Below are 4,494 nucleotides of genomic sequence, written 5' to 3' on the forward strand. Positions count from 1 at the left end.
CCCGATGTGTCGACAATCCCAATAGGAGTCGCATGTATCTCGTTCTCAGGACACACCGGATAAGCGAAGCGTACAGGTACTGACGTAACCCAAGTTGCCAAGGGATGGTACCGCACGGTGCTCTAGTTTGGACCAACACTTAGACAAGCATTGCCTCGAGGGGCTAAAATAAAGATGACCCTCGGGGTTAATTACTCCCAAGGGAAAGGTATAGGTGGTAGGCAAATGGTAAAACCAATGTTGGGCCTTGCTGGAGGAGTTTTATTCATGGCGAACTGTCAAGGGGGTCCCATAAATCACCCAACCGTGTTAGGGACGCAAAATCCGGGAACATAATACCGATATGACGGAAACTAGGGTGGCAAGAGTGGAACAAAACACCAGGCATAAGGCCGAGCCTTCCACCCTTTACCAAGTATATATAGATGCATTAATAATATAAGAGATATTGTGATATCCCAACATAATCCTGTCCATCATGGAGCAATCTTCAACTTCACCTGCAACTAACAATGCTATAAGAGGGCTGAGCAAAGCGGTAACATAGCCAAGCAACGTTTGCTAGGAAGGGTGAAAAGGTTAGAGGCTGACATGGCAATTTGGGAAGGCTTGAAGAACAAGTGATAGGAAGCGCAGCATAGCGATAGAACGAAGCAACTAGCATAGCAATGATAGTAATGAGATACAAGGTGACAGTCATCTTTCCTGAGATCCCACTAGGAAGAAGAACGATTCCATGAAGAAGACGAACGGATGAAGCCAAACCAAGCGTAGACGAACGAATCCTCACGATCACAACGAAACAGGAACTATCAAGAAGAAGCACACATCATGGTAAACACACCACACATATACATGACAGGATGCTCAACCAAGTATGATGCATGACCAAGCTAGATGAGGCAACTCATGGCAAGAGATGATGCAGATAATAACAACACATCAAAGCAAGTTTAAATGAGGCCGGAAACAACATATAACAATTCCGGTAAGTCCTCATATGAAAATTTAGAAATTGGTCCAGAACTGAATAAACCTTATGTTCAAGTTGTTAAACAGCAAGTTAAGATGCACCAAGATGATCTATACGAGATTCTAGTCAAGTTACATATAAAGTTCATTTAATTCGGAGCTACGGCCTAGAAGATATGAGCAAAACAAGTTAAGCAAGGCATTGATGCTAAATGCATCCAAACATCAAGCAAACACCTCAAAACAAGGATGCAACATGATAATATGAAACTACATGCAATTCTAAGCAAGTTTCATATAGAGCACACTCAAAACGGAGCAACGGTGCAACACATACACTCTATACAAGTTTAAAGGACAAGTTGTCCAAAACAGCATCTAGGCATCTAGCAAGCATCAAAACAGTATGCTACAGCATCACAACATGAAAACAAAAGGCATAGGCATGAAGTACAGGTAAAACATGACAAAACATGAACACTAAGCTATCTCCAGAAAACAATATAACATGCTCAAAAGGGCATGGCAAGATTGCAAATTATAACAGTTTCAGACTTGGCAGAAATAACATCAGGTTGAAATGTTTAGAGCTATCAAACAACATGTTACAGGAACTTAACATGGCAAACAAAGGAATGGCATGCTAATACTAAAGACAAATAACAAAACTACCTTACTAAACTAATTCCAAAGATCAACAGAAAATATGGTAGCATCCATACAAACATGGCAAGTGATATGACAGATTCAGACATGGCAGGAACAACAATAAGTAGGCATATTGGTGAGCTTGTAAAACTCACCACAGAGCAAAACATGGCATGACAAGATGACCAAAAGTAATATGACATATTTATGAAGCTAAGCATGGCAAGATCAAGTTCATAGGGTGCATGGATCACTAGCAAAACACATGACAAATCTGAACTTAATGTTAACAGACTCACAGCAACATTATTTAGCAATTTGAGAGCAAGATTACAACAAGCTACAGAAGACTATAAATGCAACAAGGGGCATTGAAGGATATAGCATGACATGAATAACCAAACATCCTTAGTGAACATCTCCAGATTATGCATATAATGACTTGTAGCAGCATGTTTACATAGCATCATGATATAGCAGATTCAGCCTAGCAAAACAGCAACAGCAAGTACCCTAGTTCACGAGCTTGATGCACTCACTACAAAACTCACAAAAATATGTGGCAAGCACCCCTATAAAGATGGCATGATGTATCTCAAAACTCATGTATACATCAAGCTCATAAGATGCACACAAAAAATGCAATAAAAAAGACAAATCACCAAGTTCTGTTAACAGACAACAGTTAACATCATATAGCACTCTTGGAATGATGATTATGGCATCAAGATGAGCTCAAACAAGCAAGGCACAATGGAACAAAATGTAGAGCACATCCTGATGAACATTTTGATGTATTATACATGCAAAATGGATCTTCGGATGAGGAGATATGACATGATGAATAAGGCACCAAAATATCACACGTAAAAAAGGCGAAATTTTACCCTCCGGATCTGGGGTCTCCGAGGTCAACGGCGACGCAGGAGGCTTCTTCGGCGATGTGGCCGCGGGGCAGCGCCGGAGAGTGGTCGGGGAGGTCGGGGTCCGGCGGATCCGGCCGTGGCTCGTCGGATCCGGCCGGTTCCCGGCGAAGGGCGGCGCGGGGAGGCGCGGGGCAGAGGCGTCCTGCGGGGAGAGAGAGTGAGGCAGGGGAAGGAGAGGAAGGAGACAGGTGGCGTGGTGTGGGCTCACCCGCGGCGGCGGGGACGAGGCGGAGGCAGCGGGGGCTCGCCGGACGGCGAGGGCGGCAGCGGACGGGGCGCTGGCGCGGGAGGCGCGCGGCGATGCGCTAGGGTGCAAGGAGCGGGGCGCCCGGGCCGTCGCGGGCTGCGGCGGCGCACCTTCGGGCTTGTGCGGGCCCACGATGGGCCTGGCGGGCCGGCGGCGGGGAACTGGTCAGGTGCTGAAAGCAAGGAGGAAGGTGGAGGCTGCGGCAGGAGGTAGGTGGAGGGCTAGAAAATGTCCAAAAAATTGCAAAGGGAGGGCTTTAAATAGGAAAAAGGGGGCTAGGGTTTGAGGGGTTTTGACGTTTCGGAGCCCTCCGATCTCGATCGGACGGTTCCGGACGTTAGGGGGGTTGGTTGTGCCTAGTGGATGGTAGTGGGATGAGAAGAGAGGTAGGAGAGAGGCCCAGCGGCAGTTTCCGGGGACCGAAAACGTCCGACGAATAAACCGAAAACGATGCTGCTATGGATGAGGGTTGGGCTATCAAACGAGCTCCGAATGCGACAAAACATGACAGGCACTCTACCGGTGGTGTACCAAGGCCACTTGGCAAATCACGGTCCATTCCGAGAATGTTTAACACCCGCTCACAATAAGAGACAAAAGGGGGACGCCGGAGGACATAGGAGCGTCAGATTGCAAAACGGACAACGGGGAAAATGCTCGGATGCATGAGACGAACACGTACGCAATGCAATGCACATGATGACATGGCAATGACGGTGAATAACTGGCAGACACCTGGCACATTGAATCTGGGGCGTTACAATACCCTCAAACCCTAGCCCCCTTTTTCCTATTTAAAGCCCTCCCCTTGCAATTTTTGGACATTTTCTACCCCTCCACCTACCTCCTGCCGCAGCCTCCACCCTCCTCCTCGCTTTCAGCACCCGACCAGTTCCCCGCCACCGGCACGCCGGGCCCATCGCGGGCCCGCACAAGCCCGAAGGCGCGCTGCCGCAGCCCGCGATGGCCCGGGCGCCCCGCTTCCCGCGCCCTAGCGCATCGCCGCGCGCTTCCCGCGTCAGCGCCCCGTCCGCCGCCGCCCTCGCCGTCCGGCGAGCCCCCACCGCCTTCACCTCGTCCCCGCCGCCGCGGGTGAGCCGCGCACCATGCCACCTCTCTCCTTCCTCTCCTTCCCCTGCCTCACTCTCTCTCCCCGCAGGATGCCTCTGTCCCGCGCCTCCCTGCGCCGCCCTTCGCCGGGAACCGGCCGGATCCGCCCGACCCCGACCTCCCTGACCACTCTCCGGCGCCGCCCCGCGGCCACATCACCGAAGAAGCCGCTTGCGTCGCTGTTGACCTCGGAGACCCCAAATCCGGAGGGTAAAATTTCGCCGTCCTTTTTACCTGTGATATTTTGGTGGCTTGTTCATCATGCCATATCTCCTCATGCGTAGATTCGTTTTGCATGTATAATATATCGAAATGTTCATCAGGATGTGATCTACATTTTTTACATTGTGCCATGCTTGTTTGAGCTCATCCTTATGCCCTAATCATCGTTGCAAAAGTGCTATATGATGTTAACTGCTGTCTATTAACATAAATTGATGATTTGTCTTTTTCATTGCATTTTGTGTGTGCATCTTATGAGCTTGATGTATACATGAGTTTTGAGATACATCATGCCATATTTATAGGGGTGATTGCCATGTATTTTTGTGAGTCTTGTAGTGAGTGCATCAAGCTCGTGAAGTAGGGTAC

This window comes from Triticum dicoccoides, chromosome 1B (genome assembly GCF_002162155.2).
Source record: "Triticum dicoccoides isolate Atlit2015 ecotype Zavitan chromosome 1B, WEW_v2.0, whole genome shotgun sequence".
Lineage (NCBI taxonomy): Eukaryota > Viridiplantae > Streptophyta > Magnoliopsida > Poales > Poaceae > Triticum > Triticum dicoccoides.